General features: G+C 48.9%; 1 protein-coding gene and 1 long non-coding RNA gene across 2 annotated transcripts in view; both read left to right on the plus strand.

The window, feature by feature from the left end:
* Positions 1 to 23711, plus strand: part of ITPKB (inositol-trisphosphate 3-kinase B) — a 106560-nt gene that overhangs the window by 61194 nt on the left and 21655 nt on the right. The gene's annotated exons all lie outside the window — the stretch shown is intronic.
* On the plus strand, positions 2510 to 21187 carry LOC112635681. The gene is made up of 2 exons (XR_003122021.1): positions 2510 to 2659; positions 20637 to 21187. It is a non-coding gene; the product is annotated as an uncharacterized LOC112635681 (long non-coding RNA).

Consider the following 23711-nt stretch of genomic DNA (forward strand, 5'->3'; position numbering starts at 1 on the left):
GGGGGAGCACCTCCAGCAACATTCAGGGTGGGTCTGGGTTCCAGGGCTTCTGATCCTGGGGCTGGGCTTGTCTGAGATTCACAGGAGGTTAGAGAACTAAGGAGGAAGGGGAGATTGCTTTAACCAACCCCTCTGCTCTCTCTCTCTCTCTGGAGGAAACCTCAGGCAACTCTGCATACTTCCCCCGCTGCACACACACCTCTTCCTGCTTTCTCTACCCTGACACCAAGGTCTCTCCTCAGCCCTGGTGGCATCGTGCCTGGGTTGCTAATAATAGAGAAGGGTGAATCTGCCAGGCTGTGAATCAGAAGGCTGTCCCAGCTCTGCTCTTTTGCCCTGATCCTGGCAAATTCTTGTGGGGCTGATTTGGTAAATATCCTTGTGAGCAGAATAAGCCTTTGTGTGTTCTGGAAACTCCTGCTGTCCCTGGGGGTAACACCCTCTTGGAAGGATGATGGGGATGCCTTTGGCCTCAAGATCTTAGGACAGCGTTTCAAATCGCTCCAGGCTTCCAAGCTAGCCTGGGCTCTGGGAAGAAGGTTTGTAGGTTTGGAGAAGGAGCTGCTTCCCAGGTGCTCAGGGGATGGAAGTGATAATAGGGAGGGTGTGGAGGGTGTGAAGAGACTGTTTAGTTCTTCCCTAAAAGGCAACACAATATGGTCCTTCCAGTTCTTTCCAGAGCTCAAAAGGTGAAATAAGAATGAAGAACAGCGATCTGCAGTTTTCCTATTATCCAAAAGCCTACTACCCAATTCAGTGGGTTGTTTTGGCAACTTGCTTGGATAAACTTATTTAGAAATTATTTCAGAATTCCTTCAGGCAGTTACCCTACGTCGTTTTTAAGTCAAGGTGTGGTATAAGTCCATTAACAAATTAAAATGCTTCCAGATTTCTGTGTTATTCTCAAGGCACTTTTGCTAGATAACAATACCTCACACTTGGACAGTGTTTTGCGGTTTGCAAAGCACTTTCACATCTGTTTTCTCACTTGGTTGCCGTAAGAACCCTGGGAGCCGGGAAGGACATGTCTTGTTATTACCCCTATTTTGCAGATGAGGAAGCCAAGGTTTTTAGAAGGTTGGATGGCCTGGTCAAGGTCACACCGATAGGAGGACTGGGGGGATGGAGGAAACTAGAGCTGTTTTTCCTTAACCATCTTGCCTCCCACTGAGATGAAACAGCAGGATGGTTCCTGGGACCCAAGATCCCTTTGAACACTTGGATTAAAAGAATTTATGAGTTCTTTGTGAGTGTGTGTGGACCTGCTGGTAGTGGCTTTTCTTCATTAGAATTTGCATATAAGATTGAAACTAAGATGGCTGACTTTCACCATCCCAAACCAACCCTGTTTTTGCACCGTGCTGTAGTGGCATGAATTACCTTGCAGATAATTGTGGCGTAGGTGACGGTACACAAAAGGCATCGTGCAGCAGCCAGATGTTCATTTTACTAAATGGAAAATATGACTCAGAACAGGGGCCAATCTGAGCCTCCAAGCAGGCAAATTAGCCATTGAGGATGAAATCTTCATCTCTGGAGAGGAGAGAATGTGGGAACACAGAGCCCAGAGTCAAGTGATTTGGTTGAGTTCCCCCCACTTTGGTTATTTAGACTTGCTTATACTCTTCTGACCAGACTATGGGATCTTCTACTGAAATTCTGCAGCAGTGTGGGCAGAATTACAAGTAAAGTGGGTTGAGGAAGTGCTCAGGTGGAAGTGTAGCAGAGAGGATGCGTTTGAGGAGCAAGAGGCTGGGACTCAAGAAAGCTTTATGCAGATTCGAATCTTACAGTGATAACAAGCATTTGCATAGCACATACAAGTTTCATCCTATGAAGGATTCCATATGATTCCCACAGCAGCCCGAGGATGTGAGCAAAGCAGTGAACAATATCCCTGTTTTATAGAGGAAGTAGAAATCGAGAAGCAGGAAGGGTGGGTAATTTGCCCAAAGTTCCACCACTAGTAAATCGCAGAACTGGGACTAAAGCCCAGGTCTTCTGATCCTCACTGGGCCCAGCGTTCTTTCCAATGTGTCATCCTGCCTTTTCCCCCTTTCTTCCTCCTCCCCACAGCTCCTTACAAGTTCAGCCTGCTGGAGGTAAGGGAAGTGATCATAAGAGTTTTTCCAGTGCTGAGACGTTCTGGAAACAACATGGACCTGTATCTGTGTCCTGATCTGTGCTTTGTGATTGGACTGTCTTGACACTCATCTCAGGGACTCTGGGGAGTGCTTGTGCAAGCGTTTCCCAGTGTGGCCGGCTTCTCGAATGCTGCTAATGGAAAGTTGTAAGAGTTCCATTTTCCTGTTTCAAGCGAGCATTTCCCCCTTGGGGTTATAGCAACCACTTCCTCCTCAGCACCCGGTGGGTCGTGGTAAACACCAGTTACGGCAGAGTATCCCCTTCTGACAACCTCATTGGTTCCTTTTTTTTTTTTTTTTTTTCCCCTGCCTTTAAACACACACACAGAGTTCTGAAGGCTAGGTCTCCTTTCCCTCTGGTTTAGAGTTTTCAGAGTACCCTGCTGTGGCTTTGGAAACAAAACCCACACAGAGGTCAAACGCAGTTCTTGTGGAGTCACCTTGTCATCCTGCTTTGTTTTGGAAGGAACTGGGTTGGAGGCAGCACAGTAGGACTACAGCATCTTTAACGCTTGGTAGGATTGCTGGATCCACTAAACGCTTGTGGGTAAACAGGAAGCTCACAGCCTCAGTGGGTCATTAAGGGTATTACAGAATAGACACGAAAATCTGAAGTGGGATGGGAGCAGAGCAGGACTTGGTGGGTAGGTACTGAGGAAAAGGAGACAAATGGGGATGGTGAAGAAACCGAAAGGGAATAGGGGATACAAGGAAGGGGTCAGGAAAGGGTGAGTAAAAGGTTTAAAGAGAGGTGCTAATTTTAGATACTTAAAAATATATGAAAACTTGTGGCTGGATATGGTGGCTCATGCCTTTAATCCCAGCACTTTGGGAGGCCAAGGCGGGCAGATCACTTGAGGTCAGGAGTTCGAGACCAGCCTGGCCAAAATGGTGAAACCCCGCCTCTAACTAAAAATACAGAAATTAGGCCGGGCGCAGTGGCTCATGCCTGTAATTCCAGCACTTTGGGAGGCTGAGGCAGGTGGATCACGAGGTCAGGAGTTCAAGACCAGCCTGGCCAAAATGGTGAAACCCTATCTCTACTAAAACTACAAAAATCAGCCAAGTGTGGGGGCAGGTGACTGTAATCCTAGCTACTCAGAAGGCTGAGGCAGGAGATTGGTTTGAACCCGGGAGTTGGAGATTGCAGTGAGCCGAGATGGCGCCACTGCACTCCAGCCTGGGCAACAGTGAGACTGTCTCAAAAAAATTAAAAAAAATATATATATATGTGTATATATATATGTGTATATATATATGAATACTTAAAAAATATTTGTAATTGCTGGTTTGGGGTTACTAGAATCTCTTCTGAATCTGTCTCAGTTTTTCTTACAGCTTTTAAGTCCGTGGAACTCTATCACCAGGAGATGATTGTGGTATGGAGCTGAATCATCCCGGAGTTAGTCGGGTGGCAACTGAGATCAAGGGGGAAATGGAGCAGTTTGAAGATAAATGGGCTATGAAAACCTCCCAGCTCTGCCCCCAGCCATGCCATGAAAGTCATGGGGAAGAAAGTCCCCTATTTGTGTGTTTGTGTGCATGCATTATTAAATAGAACAGTAACAGGGCAGGTCTCTGAGCCTGTCTGGCAGAAATCTTTCCATAGCAGGAGTATCCTGCAACTCTCTGGCAGATTTGCAAAACAGTCCAGGTAGAAAAACTTAAACGGGAAACAAGCTTGTCTTGTGTCCTACTTTGTGGAGATAGATAATAAAGCCGAAAGGCCAAGAAATGTAAATATATAGCATGTATCTAATGTATACGGCATATGTACATGTCAATCTATAGCTATACAATATCTACACTATTTATCTATGTCTATTCTATGACTATAGGCTTCAGAAGACCTGTCAAAGATTTCCATACATTTAGAGAATTTGGGAGGATCCCTTTATAGGTGAGAGTTGAGACTCTTTGACTGCAGGTTGGGATTTGGTGGACTAGTTCCTGGTACCACCACCTGGTTGCTGTGATTATCTTTAGACTAACCAAGGCCCTTGTGTTAGCCTTCCTTAAATCATCCCCACCTCTAAGCAAGACAGCACCTATACCTTCTCCAGTTCATCCTGAACAGTTTGATGAAGTTTCTCCAGTTCATCCCTGTTTTATTTTATTTATTGTTTTTTGAGACACGGTCATGCTCTGTCACCCAGGCTGGAGTGCAGTGGCACAAACATGGCAGCCTCTACCCCTGTGTTCAAGCAATCCTCCTGCCTCAGCCTCCTGAGTAGCTGGGACCACAGGTGCACACCACCACAGCTGGCTAATTTTTGTGTTTTTTGTAGAGACAGGGGTCTCATCATGTTGCCCAGGCTGGTCTTGAACTTCTGGTCTCAAGCAGTCCTCTTGCCTCAGCCTCCCAAAGTTTTGGGATTACAGGTGTGAGCTACTGCATCCGGCCCATCCCTGTTTAAATGGGAATATCCAGAAGATTGTCCTTGTCATACACTTGGTGCAGTTTAAAGTATCTTTGCCACTTGTCAGAAACAGAATTCTGGTTGGGAAAGGCCATCATTCTGAGTGTGGCAGGTTTTTGCTTTGTTAATTGCTGGAACTGGGGTACAGAAGCCAAATGCAGACTCTCCACCTGGGACCTTCTTCCTGTTTGTCTGCCCAGTTCACACTTGTCTTAGGAGCTGCAGCCTGAAATAGTGAGATGGCTACATTGCCTGATCAAATCTGGGATTTATGAAGTGATAACACCTCCCGGGAGATAGATTTCTTTGCCCCACCCCAGTGCTTCCCACCCATGCGCGAGGACCGGCTCTTTATCTCTGGCGTGAAGATTCCTCCCACTTCCCTGTTGCTGAGATCCTTAGTCCTTTAGAGGGTAATTCTTTCAGCAGGGATTGCAGCTCCAGGTTAGAGTGGGGGTGGGAAGAAACCATGCCCCTCACACCGAAAGACAGTCCTGGTCTTGTCGACCTAGTATCTGAGCCAAGGTTGAGGACAGCTGCCTGGGACACACTTCCAAGTTGCCTTGGGGAGTGCTCTGTTTGGCCTTTGTTACAAGCAGGTTTTCAAAGGCAAAAGGAACAAGGAAGTGGGCTGAGACAAAGTTGTTTGACAGGAATCCTCCCTGGTTTACAGAGATAACATTGGATAGTGATTGCTCTATACTGTTGAACTATATAGTATGAGTGATGGTGTCCAGCATATGTCATTTTATGGCTACTTAGCATCAGTTAGTCTAGAGCTCACATAGCAAGTGGCTTCAGGAGGTGATTATTTAGCTCAGGCGGGGAGACGTGATTGCTGTCACATTTCGGTGCCTCTCTGGGTTTGATAATTAAAGGGGGTTTGGATTCTCAGATAAAACATTTTTCTTTCTCAGTCTAAAGTGGAGAGTTTAAAAAAAAATCCATCTTCCTCTCTCACTTGGACAATTACAGCAGCCTCAAAATGGATCTTTCTTGTTTTCACCCTTTCTCTCCTGCTTTCTGTTCCCCAAGTGTACTCTATACATAAGCAGAGTGAGCCTTTTAGAACATAAGCCAGACTATGACACTCCTCACCCAAAACCCTCCAGCAGCTTCCTATCTCACTGACATAAAATCCGAAGTCCTAAGAACGGCCTAAAAAACTCTGCAAGAACTGACCTCATATGTGATATGTTCTCCTCTTTGTTTACTCTGTTCCAGCCACTTTGCTGTTCCTGTTGGCCTTTGGAGCTGCCCACACACCTGTCTCAAAGCCTGTGCACTTGGCCGCTCCCTGTGCCTGCAGTGCCCTACCCTCCACCTGTGTATGGCTCAGCCCCTCACTTCCTGCAGAAAGGCCGTGGTCAGCTAAGCCAGCACACCCCTCTCCCTGCCTCCCCGGGGCTCTCCCTTTTCCCCTACCTGGCTTTATTTATCTTCAGGATACTCATAGCTGCCTGATGCAATATGTCTTTATTTGTTTATCATCTAAGTGCCTCTCCGCACTTAGAATGTAAGCTGCTTTAAGGGTAGGGACTTCATTGTGTTCACTGCTAAATAACCTGCAGCTAGAACAGTGGCACATCTGTAAATATTTGTCAAACAATGAATGCATGTGTGCACGCATGCATGAATCCATTAGCAACAGCATTTATTGGGTTCCTTTACTAGGCATCACGTTTGTAGCAAGGAGTACAAAGATGGATACTACGGTCCCTGCCCTCAGGGGCTCACTCCTTTGATCTGTTCTTTGTGGAAGGGTTTCCCACATCAGTCTCTTTTCTGATCCTGTTCTTACCCATGCTGTTTGAATTTTGGGAAGGCCCCTCCACCCTAGGAGTCTAGCTGCTGTCTGTCATCAGAATGATCCTACCCTAATGTTCCTGGGCTTCTAGAGTTCCTTGGGGTCTTCACGGAGCAGTCAACCCATTCAGGGAACAGTTTTCAGTCCTCAGCTCACAGAACCTACAGGAAGAAAGCCCTATTTCTCCCTTAGCTGAAGTGACCTTTTGGAGAGTGCTGTGTTCTCAGATCAAATACAGGAAGGAGCACTGAAGGTGTAAGATATGGCAGCAGTTTCTTTATGTTACTTGTTTATTTGGTGTTCTGTATATTTTTTACATTGTAAAAGCAAACTAACCAGGCTACAGAAATTTCGAAAATAAAGAAAAAGAATGGGTATCATCATAACCCTACCATCGTAATGAAACAGCTTGATTCTATGAATTATTAATTAATTGGTTAATTTGTATTCTACCTTATTTAAAAGATTTGCGGATACTTAAAACAAATATGCATCTAGTACAATAGAATATAATAACTGAGAAATCAGAGCAAAGGGTCAAATTGTTTATCAAAGCCAGTATAAAGTTAATGTGCAGAAATGCATACTATTATAACTACTCTTGGTATATTTCTTCTTAGCCTAAGTCTGTATATTTTTCATAGCTTATTCTGCTCCCCGCCCCTTAATCTTATAGCAAAAATTTCCACGTTTCTGTCTTAACTCTTATAGTTAAGGACCGAATGATCAATCCCAAGGATGTGCCCCTAATTTGTTTAATCATTCCTCTATTGTTGGAAGTTGGGCTATTTTCACTACTATTGTTATTAGAAACAATGGCGTAATTAACATCTTTGTGCATGTAACTTTTTCCATATTTTGGAGTATTTCCTTAAGTAGATTTCCAGAGGTAAAATAACTAACTGAAAGGTTGAAACATTTTTATGGCCCTTGTAGCTTATTCCTGGGCTGATTTCCCAAAAGGTCATGTGCCTTGGGGATGCCTCGAGCAGTGGGTTTGGTATGTGTCACACCTTACTCTCCTCCTCACCAGCACTAGGATTCACTATTTAAAAAAAAAATTTTTTTGCGGCCGAGCTCGTGGCTTACGCCTGTAATGCCAGCATTTTGGGAGGGCAAGGCAGGCAGATCACTTTAGGTCAGGGGTTTGAGACCAGCTGGGGCAAATAGTGAAACCCCATCTCTACTAAAAGTACAAAAGTTAGCCCCGCATGGTGGTGCGCATCTTCTAGTCCCGGCTACTCAGGAGGTTGAGGCAGGAGAATTGCTTGACCTCTGGAGGCGGAGATTGCACTGAGCCAGGATCGTGCCACTGCGCTCCAGCCTGGGTTACAGAGTGAGACAATGTCTCAAAAAACAAAAACAAAAAACAAAACACAATTTTTTTTTTTTTTTTTTGCTAATAGGCAAACAGTATATTGTTATTTCATTATATGTATGTTGAATTATATGTATGTTGCCAGGTTATCTATTGGCACCTGAGATTGTTTTTACCCATTTGTTTGAGTTCTTTGTATATAAAACTTAACCCTTCAATCATACTTTATTTTGTAAAATATTTTCTCCAGTTTATTTGACTTGTGCTTTGGTTTGCAGGTGTCTTTGCTTTAGATACTTTGAGGTTTCACGTTTTGGATAGTCAAAGTTCTTTATAATTTTCTCTGTTATTTACCTAGAGACTGTAGTCCAAGTTCATTAGCCTGGCGGTTGAGACCTGTGTTGGCTTTGTTATTCCAGAAGCCTCACCTTCTGTTCCCTTAGGACCTTCTTGTTTTTTTTTTTTTTTTTTTTTTTTTGAGACGGAGTCTTGCTCTGTCACCCAGGCTGGAGTGCAGTGGCCAGATCTCAGCTCACTGCAAGCTCTGCCTCCCGGGTTCACGCCATTCTCCTGCCTCAGCCTCCTGAGTAGCCAGGACTACAGGCGCCGCCACCTCGCCCGGCTAATTTTTTGTATTTTTTAGTAGAGACGGGGTTTCACCAGGTTAGCCAGGATGGTCTCGATCTCCTGACCTCATGATCCGCCCGTCTCGGCCTCCCAAAGTGCTGGGATTACAGGCTTGAGCCACCGCGCCCGGCGGACCTTCTTGTTAGGAAGGTGAATCAGTGGTGCATCTAGCATATTTTACACCAGAGACTACATTTTTTTTTTTTTTTTTTTTTTAGATGGAGTTTCGCTCTTGTTGCCCGGGCTGGAGTTCAATGGCACGATCTCTGCTCACTGCAACCTCCGCCTCCTGAGTTCAAGCGATTCTCCAGCCTCAGCCCAGGTGCCCGCCACCACGCCTGGCTAATTTTTGTATTTTCAGTAGACACGGGGTTTCACCAGGTTGGCCAGGCTGTTCTCGAACTCCTGACCTCAGGTGATCCACCTGCCTTGACCTCCTAAAGTGTTGGGATTAAAGGTGGGAGCCACCACGCCCAGCTCAGGAGTAGATTTTTAAAAATACTCCTCTCCTCTAGTAAGAAAGTTATTTCAGTAATTAAGAAATAAATGATGATGAAGATGACCAGAAAAGAATTTCAGACAGTTAAACATTGCTGTTTTTGAATTTTGTGTATATGATGCCAGCAATAAAAAAGGGTGGCGGTGAGTAATGAATTTAGTGACGCTAATGCTTATTTGAAAAAAGGGAAAGGTTACACTTTCGTAGTGGTCTGTAGTGAATAAAACTCTACGGTTTCTGGTTTTGAGTCTTCTGTAAACTGATCAGACTTCGCAAATACTGATCTTTGCCTATTCATCATGATCAATAGACAAAGCCGCATTTGTTGGTCTATCTTCCCTCAAAGCTGGTCGCAGAGCGCTTTTTATTCCTGTTAATTTTGAAAAGTTTCTTTTGGTTGAAACAGCAGATATACAAACAGGATAAATCTTAAACATAAAATTTGGCAGAAATTCACAAAAATCCCATTTCACAGTAAATTCCAGACATTGCGAAAAAGTCCTGTTCCTCATTTCTTCAGGACTGAATAATATCTCATTGTTGAAAAGTTAGAAACAAAAATAAAAACTCCCAAGTGGTCTGGTAGAATGAGAGGATGGAATAGCCCAGGTTCTATTTCTTTGTCTTTACAGTGACTTTGCTTCCAGCCTTTATTTTTGGTCTGGTCTTCAAGCTTAGAAACACATCGTACCACAGGACTCGGGGGAAAAGCCACCCCAAAATGAGTGCCAATGATACCGAATCCTGTGAACTTGCTCTTGAAGCATGGGTAGCTGAGTCCACGGGTGTCAGGGGCTGGCTTTGCAACCAAAATACGAGTTCTTTGAATTAACTTCCATAGAGAATATAATGTTTATTGAAAGGTAATTAGTCTGTGTGAATTTGAAGCTTACATGTATTATTAAAAGTCAAGAATAATGCAGCAATTGTTTAGAATTCGACAAAAGGTTGTTGGCAGGGGCGGGCGGGGGGTTGGGGAGGTGGGGGCGGTGTTAGATTATGTTTAAATCAGAATTGCCAGCTCATGGTCATGATAAAAAGCCCATCAGTTTCAGTATTGTTTTAAATTCCCTACAGGCAATTTTCCCTCTTACTGCCTCCCTCTGGGGCAGACTGCTCTGTGCTAGGCCCTTGGTGCTGAGCTGAGCGGAGCTATGCCAAGCTGTTGGCTGTGCTGTTGGTGCTTTTTTGCTTCTAGGCTTTTGCTTATACTTTTCTCAATCCTGAAACACCAACCTCCACTTCACACACACACACACACACACACACACACACACACACACACGCCCACACCCCTCATTTTCCTCGTCTTTTAAGACTTAGCTTACATGTCACCTTTTCCATCAAGCTTCCTTAATTTTTTCCCTTTTTCTCCCAAAGTAATAACTTCCTCTTCTGAATTCCTGTAGCCCTATCCCAGATCTGAAGGAGAAAGCGCTCCCAGCTGTGTCCAGTGCATCCAGGGACAGCACTAATGTCAGAAAGTGTGGGTGGCCTGACTGGACGAAGGAGCCCAGGAGCCAGCCCAGGTTACCTGCCTGGGTCCTGGTTCCGGAGCTCTCCTTGTTCGCCTCTCTCTCTGATGGGCTGGCCCTGGTAGTGGGACCTCGCTGAGTCTGGAGGCTGCTACCTCTGGTTCTTGGCCTCCGGGTGTGAGGCAACCCTTACTCAACTTACCTTTCTGCTTCAGAAACCCCACCTTTAAGCCAGACCCCACAATCAGGGCTGGGCATTCTGGGCACTCTTCTGCTTTCTCAGCCAGACTCTTGGGTCTTGGCGGGGTTCCCACGTGTTTATGTTAGCCTATATTTATCGATTCTCAACCCTGGGAAAGCAGTGTGCCAGGTAGGGCCTAGAGGTTCAGCAGTGAACTGGCCATTTCCAGCCCTCAGGGAATGCTCACTCTAGTAGGGGGTACACTCATGTCATCAGCAGACCATGTGAATGCGCTCTCAGCAGAGAAGCAAAAACATGTGTGAGGTATAGGGGAGAAGTAATTAGCCTTTTTGAGTGCATTGGGCAAAAAGTGCAAAGAGGAGGTAATAATTGCGCATGGTAAAGAATGAAAAAGAGCTCTCTAGGTAGGTTAGGGAAAGGGTCTTCCAGCCAGAGGGGCCAGCACAAAAGGTTCAGGAGCATGAAGCAGTGTGGTGTGGGTCGGCAAACACAACCAGATCAGTTTTGCAACAGCCCAGGGAGTGAAGGGACGCATTGGTGGGGAGAGAGCGAGAGCCCTTGAGAGTCCCTGTGTGGTCTGTGGCCTTTGTCCTGCAGGCTTTAGGGAAGCCACGGAAGGTTTAAAGCCAGGGAGACACATGATGGAATTGGCATGACCAGATTGATGTTTTAGAAAGGTCTACAAGGCTGATGAGTGATGAGGGTTGCAGGAAGGCACACCCAAGGCAGGGCAGGCTGTTGTCATCCTGGAGAGGTAGGAAGAGCAAGGGGTGCTGGCTATAGGGAGAGTTGTCAGAGTGGTAAATTAGGAACTTTGATGATTGACTGGATGTTTTGGCAGCCCTCTTCCAGAATCTCCTTTGCTGTCCCTGAGGGTAGATCTTTGGGTCTCCCATGGAATTTGTGACCTCATATGTTCAGTGTGGTCCCATTAGGTCTGTGGGGTCTGTTTGCTGGGGCATGACACTGCACATGCTCTATCTACCCAGAGCCCCTGGAGCCCTTGGCCATCAGGGAACCATGTCCGCCACATATGATGCTTTGGTAAGGAGCTGGTAAGAAGCAAGATGACCTCTTGCTCCTGAGAGCTGCAAGCACTTACAGCTTCTCCCTCTGAGCTCCTATGGCTTGATGGGAGCTGACAGAGCTTGCCAAGTCATGCCCTGATTGGGTGGCCTGAGTCATTGCTGCCACGGCCACAGGCACCAGATCCCACCGTGCCATGTGCCCCCTTCTGGTATCACAGCTGCTCACTCTCCACATGTGGCCTTAGGGAGGGCTTTGGGGCAGGTATAGGACAGATGCCTTTATCACTTAAACCTCTCCTCATCTTCTGAGAAGCCCATTGGTAGCTAGCCCTCTGCAGTCATGTCTGTCATTTCTTTGATTTTTAGGCAGGCAGGTGGGGAAGACCGCAGATGGCCAGGAGCTTTTCGGTCACCCCTCAAAATGCAGTTGGCCACTACACTGTGAAATCCTCAGAGGCCACAGTGCCCTGTGATTTGCTCCTAGCATTTCGAGTGTTGAATTTCATTGCCAAGATGCTAGGCTTCCTCCTGGCCCCACCAAAGATGCTTCCGTAAGTGTCTCCTCACCTCACCTGGGCTAGGCCATGGCTAGAAGTCCCAAATGCCAACCATCCCCGGTTCTAAATTGCGTTCTAACTAATTAGAGGCAGAGGTTGGTCAGAGTCAGGTACTGCTCAGCCACGACCACAGTGATGTTCTGCTTCTCCTGGAGGTGGTACCGCAGGCGGGGCCAGGTTGATGGAGCTGGATGGTTTAGAAATCCTGGCTTCTATCTCAGCCCCTGCAGGTGACCACTGAGGTAGCTTTTGTGTGTCCTTTCGTTTCCTCTGCTACTTATCTCATCAGAGAGGCCTATTTTGTCTTGGTGTTCTGTTTCGTCTTTTAGACCCAAAGGGCCACATCTTACCATGCATGGTGTGTGTTCAGGTTTTCAAACACGTCCCTTGTTTTCCTACTAGTCTTCCCTACAGCTTTGGGGTTGAGGCCTTGCTGTCCTTTTTCATCTCTGCAGAGGGAGAAACAGCAGCTCAGCAAAGTAGGTGACTTGCCCGCACTGACATGACCAGTGAGTAGACTACAGTTGAGCTCTTTGGTTTTCCTCAGCACTTTCCCCTTTGTCTCTAAATCCAGCAGTTCAAACTCAAATGCCACCAGGCGCCAGGCAGGTGACCTGTGTCAGCGGGGCCCAGTGACAGGGGAAGAGAAGTCCCCATCTTAAGTGGCTGCTGCTCAGCCCCAGGCAGGGGCCACTGTCCGGGATTACAGGCCCAGAATTTGAAAGAGAAATTGGGAATTCGGATTTTTGTGTGCAATCTGATTTTTAAATGTTGGCAGCTAATTTAGAAAAAAAAAATGCAGCCGACAAAGTAAGTCTGCTGGCCTCTGTCCTGCATCACCTGGCTGCTGGTCACTCACCCATGGCCTTTCCTCCTGACTCAGGCTTATGGGGACCCTCTGCTGGCTGGCTTTCCTGTTAAGGGAAAGGGGGAGAGGAAAGGGAAGAGGAAACAGTTCTAGGAGCTTCTGGTCCATTTGCATCATGCTGGCCACACACTGTGTAAATAGCTCAGCTGCCCACATTCCCAAGGCAAATACTTTCCATGCGCCTCTTTGGCCACCTTGAATCCTGGGGCTCTTTGGCAGTTTATCGGCTCGCTTCCTTTTCCGAAGATTCAAATGACGACTGCCTGAAAATATTTTCTTCAGCTGGGTTTTTCCTTGGTGACTTCACTCTGAGACAGATGTGCCCTAATAATAACATTGAAAGTTAAGGGGAATAAGTCAGCCAGCTGGTTCTGTTCCCTAGAAATGATGTTACAGTTCCTAAATGTGAGCTCTCCCTGGAGACCTTGGAGGGACTGAGCCTGCAAGAGGGCTGTGGTCACTGTTAGAGTCTGGAGTCCTTCTCCCTGGGACAGAGTCCCCAAGGCTTTCCCCTCATCCCAACGGGACACGTGTACTCCCTGGCACACAGCAGATGGACATTTCAAAGGAGGTTTGCTCTCTTCAGAGATGGTCAGGGGCTCTTATTCAGCTCCTGCCTCCTGAGCCTAAAGGCCCCAAGCTTGGTGAGACCTAAACCCTGACTGCACAAAGCAGACCATTCCTCCAAGTGCCTCTCTCGTGCCTGTGTTCAGGCTCACTGACTTGGAAGGACTCCCAGAGGTCATTTAAGCCCGTTCTTCAGCCTCTATCATTCCAGAATACATTTTTCAGATAACCCGCTTGCATTCCCTCAATAATGTTTCATTTCCTCTAACTCAGTACGAAGGAGATGAAACAAGTCTAAGAGAACCAGAAGCCTCTGTAAGCTGTGCAGGCAAGAGAGTGACTTTTGTGGGGGCCAAGCTTTAAGATCCCTTAGATAGAAAACTGGACCAGCCTCTACGGATGTTGATGCTCTGTTTCTTGGTTTTGCTTCTCTGTAAATCTGAGAGAGAAGACAGGAAGGACCTGAGGTGCAGCCCTTCTTTGCCCCTGTCTCATAGGAGATCCTCACCTCACTTTTGTGAAAACCCATGCTGTCTGTAATGATCCCAAAAGCTGCTGCAAAAGACCTCAATATAAAAGAAATGTTAACCCGGACGTGGTGGCTCACACCTGTAATCCCAGCACTTTGAGAGGCCGAGGTGGGTGGATCACTTCTTTGGTCACCTTAAGTCCAGGACTTCAAGACCAGCCTGGGTAACATGGCAAAACCCCATCTCTACGAAAAACTAGAAAAATTATCCAGGCATGGTGGTACATGCGTATAGTCCCAGCTACTAGGGAGGCTGAGGCAGGAGGATTGCTGGGTTGCTTGAGCCCAGGAAGTTAAGGCCATAGTGAGCCATGATTGCGCCACTGACTCCACTCCAGCCTGGGAGACAGAACGAGACCCTGTCTCATAAAAAAAAAAAAGGAAGAAATGTTTAATCATTGTAGCCTGAAGCAAGAAGTGAAGGAAACAGTTTCAGGGTGTCCCTGCGCCTGGTGGGTGGGAGAACCTGGCTGCAGGAGGGCGTGCAGGCTTCCAGGGTAGGAGTTTGGGCAAGACCCCAATGTCTGCCCTGGATTGGGACACAAACCTGGGGGCACACCTTTGCCCCTGTTTGCGCTCTGGGAATTGGAGGCGAGACTGGTGCCTGCCTTTCAGGGGCCCTGGGAGGCTCCTGTCGCATGGGGAAAGTGCTACGTAAGCACCCACTGCCACTAGCAGGGCCTGGTTGACAGAGATGCACGGGGAAGGGCGATGAGTCAATCTGTTTATGAAAATCACACATATCGTCACACATACCATCAAGATGACCTGGGGGACAGCTGAGCTCTGAGAGCTGATGAGTCTTGCTCATACTTGGGGGTTCTCTGGTGTCCCTTTTTGGCAACCTGTTTCCTGTGCTTCCAGAGGTCTGCACGTGAACAGATGCATGACTGCTGAACTGAGACACAGGGTCTCTGCCCTGAACAGCTCTGGTGAGGAGAGGGAAGCTGGGTGACTCATAGCAGAATTCAGAGCTGCGCATTGGCCACTGCTGGGGCAGGGCTGCAGACGCTTCTTTGGAAAGCAGCTTGGGGTTTCTGGTTCTCTCTGCAAGTCTGCATTCTCACTCACTGAGTGCCATTTAGCCACAGGCAAATCAGCATAATCTGTCAGAAATATGAATTGTTCCAGTGTAGCTTGATAACTGCTTATAAGCCATCATATGGTATTCAAGTCCTTCCTCAAAAGTTTCCGTGTTAGAAATTCCTTAAGTGGGAGTTCCCAAAACTCTTGGCTTTGGAGTTAGACCAGGGTGACCCCCTTAACCAAATCTCTTACAAGATCTTTTTTGCATTCCCAGAAACTACTTAAAAGGCAGTATTTTGTCCATTAATGTTCTTGGCCTAGAGAGGTAAACTTTTAGCAATTGGAGGTTGAGGAAATCTTGTCCCTTCTACTATATCCAGTAGTATCCTAAGATTTTTAAATGTGTAACCTGAAGTTTTTTCAATCTCAGGAATCTCTGAAAAAGTACCTGGGGTTACTAGCAAGCTGCTCACACAGAAGTAAGTGTGTTTCCTTCAGCAGGGCTGTGCCTGAGAGAGCTTGGGGGAGAGAAGATGGCATTTTAGATTCTTGAACTTTCTGCAGAAAACTTCCTTTTAGATTCCTGGCTTTGTAAATGTCATCCTCCAGCATGGGATGAAAACGTCTGTTTCCACTTGTGGCCACCTAGCAGAGCTGCCTGTGTCCCTGTTGCCCAGCGCAGTCTCCCGGGGAACAGGCAGAATTCCTTATTTCAGATCCCAGCTCCCTGCGGGAGGTTTGGGTGAGGGGATTTTCGGGAAACACGAGAGCCTCTGGTGGCTCCCGTGCCAGGCTGCCTCATCGTCCGTGCACTCCCTCTCACACCTGGCTAGAAAGTAGCTCCTGGACGTTTTGGAGTTCCAGAAAGACTGTTTCTGGCAGGAAATAGGACTTTTTGTTGGGGATCCACTTTCTCCTGGCTGTGGCCTTCACCTTCTGCCCTTTCCTTGTGGAGAGGTGGGATTCAAGGCTGGGATCAGGGATAGAGGAGGAGGTGGTCAGACCCTACTGCTAACATCTACTGGGCCCATACAGAGCTGCCTCCCGTACAGTTCATCTGACCTATAGGCTCTTGAACTTGAGGGGGTCAGACCAGACAGTATACGTGAGAGGTATGCAATATGTATCTGCCTCTGTTGAGTGCTCTTGTGTATGTACCAGGCACTGCACACAGAGAATGTAATTTAACCCAGAAAACAATCCTTCAGGATACATGGTATTTCCACTTTACAGATGAGGAAACTGAAGCTCAGAGAGGTTTAGTAACTTGCCTAGTGCCACCAGCCAGGAGAGGCAGGATCTAAATCTGAGTTTATCTGGCTATAATGTTACCTGTTCCACATGACAGGAAATGAGGCAGCCCAGCAGAATGATGAAGAGCTTGGAGCCGGCAGCCAGCCTGCCTGACTACACATGTACAGAACATTGGGCAAGTTGTCTCATGACTCTGTGCCTCAGTGTTCCCATCTGTAAAGTGGGACAGTGACAGCACCTTTGTGATAGGTTGAGAGACTCTTATCACACACCCATAGCAAATACTCAGCCCTGTGTCTGGCTGAGAAATAGCACAGGAGCTATTTCTTGAACTGGCACTAGAACAGCTCGCATGCTGTGGGCTGCGCTCCTGCCCTGCTTACCTCTCTGTGGGCTATAAAGGAAGGATTAAGCAACTCTAGCTCCCCAGACCAGGGGGTGGGGATGGGGCTGAGTCCCCTGGATGGCCCCTCTGAGAGAGTGGCCCAAGATGGAGTCTGCGGGTGCTCAGAGGTTCCAGAACTTCAGTGCCAATTGTCTGCTGATCAGTAAAGGCCTTCGGTAAATTTCCACCCTCTGTAACTTGGCCTTCTTGTTTTGCATTTACCAAAGTAAAAATAAAATCTCTGGGGAGGAGTGAACGAGCGCAGGGCGGGAGAGGATCTGCTGCAGGGGTGGCCCTTAACCGTCTGGGCAGAGCCCAGGCGCCCTTTCCCAGAGGAAAGGCTGAGCCCTTCTGTCCTCTGAGCTTTATCCATTAGGAAGTCAGCCTGGAAAGGCTGCCCACCCTCCTCGTGCTCTTCCCCAGCCCCCTTGGCCACTCCCTGTTTCCTCCTATTGTTGGTCCTGTCCTAGCCTCCGGACCCAGCAGCCTTTGAGGCCTGGAGGGGCCCCTGGTGTGAGCTCTGTGAGGCTCCTAGTGTGAGCTCTGCCAGGCCTCTGTTCAGCACAGCATTTCCTATGCCTTCTTCCTCTCTCACCTCTCTCCTCTAGCCCTTCATTATTTTTAGTTCTTAAGAGGATGGAATCCAGGAGGGAGGAGGAGGGAAAAGCCAAGTTAATGACCTTCTCACCAGAGATGGAGCATTTGCTGGGCCCTGCCCAATAGGGAAGGTTAGGAACATTTCCATTTTGGGTGAAGGACACCTCGATTCTTGAGTAATCAAAAAAAGACTCTGGTTTAGCAAGATTGCGGGCCCCTTTGATGCCAGCTCCTGTACAGTGTGGATGAAGGAAGGAGTCGGGACCTGAAAGAGTCGCTAACGGAAGAGCATTCTTTGCTGGTGTTTCCAGTGTCCCTGGCTCCTGCAGGACACTGGGGACACCCACGAAGAGATGTTCCCTGCCTGCCAGCAAGGGCATCCCAGATTGAGGGATGGAAGAGTGAACAAACAGTGACTAACCTAAGTGAAAGGTTGCCCTCCAAACTCTTGAGTGAAAAAGAACCCCGAGGCCCGGGGCCAGCCAGGCTGCCAGCCATGGGGTCCTGGAGAGAAACCCAGGCAGACAAAACAGGAAATTCCCACAAACATACCCCCTCCTGCTGCTTGGAGAAGTCTCTAGAAAAATCCAGGTGGGACAGGTGAACATAAAGCAGTGTGAGCCTTGGTGTAGGTGTGCTTTATCTTCCAGGCCTGGGCGCTTACCATGTGGTGGGCCCGCAGGGTCCTCTTATCAGCCAGATGCCAGGAGTACTGGATTCCCGCTGGCTGTCCAGCCTGGGGGACATACAGAAGTTTAGGACAAATCCCCAGTTCCCCAGGAGCCTTCCTGCCACTGGGAGACGTGGTATGGCACACAAGAATCACAAAGCACTCCAGCTTCCTGTCCCTTCCCTGCCCCACCTGCAGGTCTGCTGTGCAGGTGCCCTTCCAGGAAGCTCTCTCTCCACCCTTCTGCATATCCACATCCTGCATCTCCCTCCAGCTTTAGGGAGGATTCCAGGAATGGCATGGGGCTGGAGTGGCCCGAGAGACTTCAGGGAGAAGGTAGGGCCAGCTTGCAGATTCCAGGGGATCTGCTGGAGGGAGAGGTAGGATGTGGATACACAGAAGGGAGAAGGGAGAGCTTTCTGGGCAGAGCATCTGCACAGCAGACCTGGAGGGGAGGCAGGTATGGGATGTCTTGCCCTGGCAGATTGGAGTGGGCACACCAGAGAGTGAGTGTGGGGCAGTATCTGGGGGTGGCTGTGTATCCTGGAGGGACCCTGCTCCCTCTTATGGGTGGTCATGAGCCTTGGTGAGGCCCTGGGCTGTTCCTGGAGCCCTGTCCTTGACGGCTGGGCCTTGGGCAGCCTCCTCTGGCAGGGTTTAGGGCTTATGGTGGAAGAGAAAGAGTGGCCATGATGGAGGCCCCCTGGGTGCCAGTCTGGGTGCTGCCCTTGGCCTAGAAACTGGGCCTCTAGTTGCAACAGGAAGAAGGCAGCTAAACAGGAGACAGCTGGGCAGTCACTCAGGGTTTTCCTGGCTTTGGCCAGAATGTGCTGCTAGAGGTTGATTGAACATGGTAGCATCCCTCAAAAAGGGTCAGCCAGGTGGGGAGCTCCAGCTTTCAGCCTGACCAGGTCTACACACTGCAAACCAGGGGCCCGGCAGCCCTCACAACCTGATTGGGCCTGGAGAGGACAGAGCGCTTACCTGGAGCTAGTTTAGCTAGTTCACTGAGCTGGTTCGTGTGGGCACGTCCTGGCCCCTGCAGGGGGTCCTGGTCTGCAGGAGCTGGTAAGGACCCACCATACTCGTTCTCCTGCCCCAGGCCCAGCAATTGCTTCTGAAGGAGGGACTTCACCCACCCGACAGCTCTCAGTAATCCCTACCCTACACTCATGGGTTCCATAAAGGGCGGGGGAGAAGAACCTCGTGCCTGGTGAGCAGCGCTATGGAGGATGTTCTGTGCCATCCAGCATGCGGGAACATCACACGGTGGGTGGAGACGGGGGATGAAATAAAACCTTACTCCGGTCTTTTCTGAAAGTGCTTTTGCATTTGGCATTTAGGGGGATTTTCTTGTTTGCTAAAGGGGGAAAGGCAGTTAGTCTTAAATCCAGACTTTTATTTTTAGCCGGAGCTACCTGTCCTGCCAAGTCCTTGGGCTTAATTTTTCCGATCCTTGGTGTCTTGGTTTTGAAAGCCCTTCCCCTCCTCCCCTCCCAGCTCCTTTTTGGCAGGGGCAGGTTTCGCTTTTGGCCCCAGCCAGGTTTCTAAGCAGGGCTACAGGAGGGAGCTATTGAGCCCGGGGCCCCTACCTGCCTGGGCTTGTACCCAGCTGCCGCCAACCCAGCTGGGCCCTGCCAGGGGGAATACAATGAACAAAGTTGGCGACCGCCTCCACTCTGCAGCCTAGGAGAAGCACCAGGCTTTTCCCCAGTGAAGGAAATAATGATCACTAGGGAAACCCTAACTGCTTTTTTAGAAAGACCAAATGAAGAAGGAAGGAAAAAAGGATTTTTTCCAAACATGGAAAACTCAATGACTCTCACTCAGACTTTTGCAAGAGCAGAACAAAGACTTTGACACAGAACAAATTCTCCCCGGGTAGGGGCGTTCTTCATCCACTTTCGGGGCTTTGTTAAATGTGCCTTCCCTGAGTGTGTGTCAGTAAGGATGTTCTGGGAACAGAGTTGGAGGGAGGGGAAAGTAGGCCTTTGTTCAGGCCTCCCCCATCTGAAAGGTCACTCTTCTGACAAAGCCCTTGCTGTTTATGTGAGGCTATTTTATAACTAGGGGAGAAGCAGATAGCCCCAGGTCCGAGAGAGATGATAGGAGCCCAGTAATCCTTGGCTGAAACAAAATCCTTGGAATTAAGTGGCACAAACCTGGACTCTGTGTGATTGGACTCTGTGTGACCTTTTGCAAGTTACTAAACCTCTCTGAACATGTTTCATTATTTGCAAAATGGAGACAACTGCATCAGTGTTGTGAGAGTTACCTGAGCTGTTAGTATAGTATCTAACATCATGGTAGACATGTAATGTGATCTCTCTGCACACACGCAGCAGAGTTAGGCTGGCAATACTGTTTTTGGAGTGTTAGAGGGTCTAGAGATCATTTCCCATTTCTGATATTTTAGAGATTTCCCCTCATCTCTTTACTCAAAAACAACAACAAACGGAGACTCTTTCTTTATGATTATCTAAAAATAAAAGCCAAGTGATCAAACTGTTTAAATAAAAAGAGAAGTGCTGGAGGAAAAAGTAGCAAATTGGGGGAACAAGTCAGGTGAGAAGGAGGCTAAGAACAGAATGTAAACCCACTTTAGAAAATGAAATTTGCCAAGCAATCTTATTATTCACCTTGAAAGTATCTTTCTTTGGCAGTGCCTAGCAGAGTTCCACATATGTGAAATAAGATGCTTTGGGAAATCATTCTTCTTTTTGCAACGTCAGTGACTTGAACCAGAAACTGATATTGACTCACCAGGGCTCTGACTCTTTCCAAGTTACACATCTGGGGGCCTGAGGAACTGCCCCATGAATCCCCAGAGCTGCCGTGGGCATGGATGAGAAGCTTTGTAAGCAATTAATCACACAGTTAACTCATCTGATCGCCACTGGCCACCATCAGGCCCTCTGAAAGTGCCTAGTTGGATGCTTGCCAATCTGCTATGCCTTGGAGGAAAAAATTATTTCAATTTAAGAAAATAGACACAGAAGCAAAAAACCGAAGTGAGCCTGGAAAGTTTGCCTATCCGTGACAGTCTACAGAGCAGCTGCTTGTGCCTGTCACCTGCTCAGGCTCTCACAGTGACTGCATGGGGAGGGCAGGGTGTGTGCATTGGTACCTGCCGTGCCCAGTGTACACTGAGGTTTGCCTATGCCACAGCTGGAAGGCGGCAGAACAAAGGTTCATTCCAACCTCTAAACCTGAATTGCGTTCTGCGTCATCGTTCTGTCTTGTAGAACAACATCCAACTCCATGGGCTGCCTTTTAGGATCTTCATGGAGGGGGACAGAAGTATGTATGTCGCTTCAGCCCTTAATGTGCAAGGTGATGAAACCACTGTGGGGCTGGCAAAATCAGCAAGAAGGGGGCTGGAGGAAGGGCAGCTGTCTTGGGGGTACATGCTGGGACTGGAAGGAGCTGCCTTCCCGAAGTCCTCGTTGCTTCTCTGAAGTTGTCCCAGCACAGCTGTGGCTTCCAGGAGAGGAATGTCAGGGCCCTGATAAGGAAATGGAGTGGAGCCCACGCCTGCCCAGAATGTGAACTTTCTTCAGGAGCCTCTGACTGGGCTCCTGATGGGCAAGTACAGCCCCTCCCACACCTGCTGAGTTTGATCTCCCTCCTCCTGGATCCTGTGAGGCTTGGCACCTGCCCAGCCAGGCACTCAGGAAACCTGCTGGGGGTCTCTGAGGGCCCACCAGGGTAAACCAAGGTCTCTTTCTAGTGTCAAAGAGAACTGGGATGGAGGCGTGCCCAGGGCTCTTTGGAAGCACCCAGGAGAGGCAAGGGAAGGCTTCCTGGGAAGAGGGTATCTGGGTTGCATTTTAAAGTCCACACAGGAGTTAGCTAAGCCCTGAGCATCCACAGTCATTCTTCTGCAAAGTCCCTAATAGCAGAAGCTGACACCCTTGTGGGCCTAAGGTGGCATGGGGACAGGTGTGTGGAGCAAGAAGTTGCCTGCAGAGCTCCACAGGCCCGAGAGAATGTGAGCCCAGGTGTGCTGCAGATGGTGCCATGTGTGGATGTCACCAGGGCTGCCAGTGACATGTAGTCCTCACGACACACAAGTGTCTGCCCCCAGCATCACAACTTTTTCTTCTCCCACCCATCCCAAATTGCATTGAGAAACATAACATTGGTTTGGAGGGGCGGGAAGTGGCTGGAAAGAAGACAGGAAGTAGACCCTGGCAGGGCGTGTGGGCTGAGCTGAGGATCGGAAGTGCTGGCCCTGGGTGGTTTGGCCTCCGGTGGGGAAGGCTGGGCTGGGCAAGTGGCCGCTGACCGGCTCAGACAGCACTGCAGGGACAGGAAGCAAGGCCAGACTCTGAAGAACATGCAGAAGGCTGAGGTCTAGTTGCCTCCTCACCTCTCCTGCCCAGCCTTTCCAGGAGACCTCTCCCAGCCCCGAAAGAAGAGCCACAGGTGCCTGCGGCCTTGAGCCTTCCCCTGCCCAAGGATTGAGGAGCCTCTGGTCATTGCCTGTGAGCAGGCCACATAGGCCTGCAGGCCTGGGGTCACCTGCTGTCTCCTAACAGGGGGGCCATTTCCTCCCCAGGAGGCAGGGCCCATTTCCTGGCTGAGCAGTCACAGGGCCTGAGAAGGACCCCGAGCTTGGTGAAGCTCTGCTTTCCCCATCATGACATTCTTACTGAATTTTGGACAAGGGGCCCCTCATTTTCATTTTGCATGTTATGTAGATGATCCTGATCATAGTTAAAGCATTTTGTAAGTGGGGTGGCCAGAGGCCCACACATCTCCACAGCCTAGAGTAGGGTAGACCTGGGTCCCTCCTTCCCCTCCTTCCTCTTCCTCTTCATCCTTCCCTCCTCTTTCTCCCCTCCTCCTCCTCCTCTTTCTCCTCTCCTCCTTCTCCCCACCTCCTCCTCCCCACCTCCTCCTCCTCCTCTTCTCCTCCCCTCCACTTCCTCCTTCTCCTCTTTCTACCCTCCTCCCAACCTCCTCCTCTTCCTCCTTCCCTCCTCTTTCCTATCCTCTTCCTTCTCCTCTCTTCTTCCTATACTCCTGCTCTCCCTTCTCTCTCCTCTGCTTCCTCCCTCCTCCCTCCTCTTCCTCTTCCTCCTCCCCCTCTTTACTCTTCTCCTCTTCTTCCTCTTCCTCCTTCCTCCTCCTTCCCTGCCCCCAGCAGTCCTTTTTTGCCTGCCTTATGAACGACAAAGGCTAGACCTGGATGTTATGCCCGTTTGCCCTTTGATTTGTTGAAGGCAGTGTTTCCGTACAGCATGACTGAGGATGCCTGATGGGAAGGACCCGGGGAGGATGGCGACACCCAGGAACCGTTAGCATCACAGGAGGGTTGGAACTTGATCCAGAAAAACACACAGAATCAGACCCTGCCCAGGCAGCCCCACTGGCTCAGGGCAGCTCCAAGGATGGGCTGGAGGTGGGGAGGAGGAACTGCTTGCCCAGGAAGGCTCCACACCCTCCTGCCACAGAACCCCGGGTCTGTTTTATGGCTGTGTGTGTTGAGCAGGAGGAGATGGTTCTGTGTGGGCCTTGGCCTCCAGGGAGTAGATTCCTATCTGCTCTTCAGAGGAACTTCTGGGAAAAGGGGAAGAGGAAAAGGGAGACAAAATGTGGTGTGCCCTGAGCTTCCCAAAGGCAAGGGCTTCCTACTCCCAGGTGACGTGGGGAGCAGAATTGGGAGCTGGGGCAGGCTTCTCTCTGTTGCGGGGGAATGCGGCTGCTGTCTGCCAGCTCCTCAAGCTCCCTTC

The sequence above is a fragment of the Theropithecus gelada genome, chromosome 1 (genome assembly GCF_003255815.1).
Source record: "Theropithecus gelada isolate Dixy chromosome 1, Tgel_1.0, whole genome shotgun sequence".
In the NCBI taxonomy this organism is placed as follows: Eukaryota; Metazoa; Chordata; class Mammalia; order Primates; family Cercopithecidae; genus Theropithecus; species Theropithecus gelada.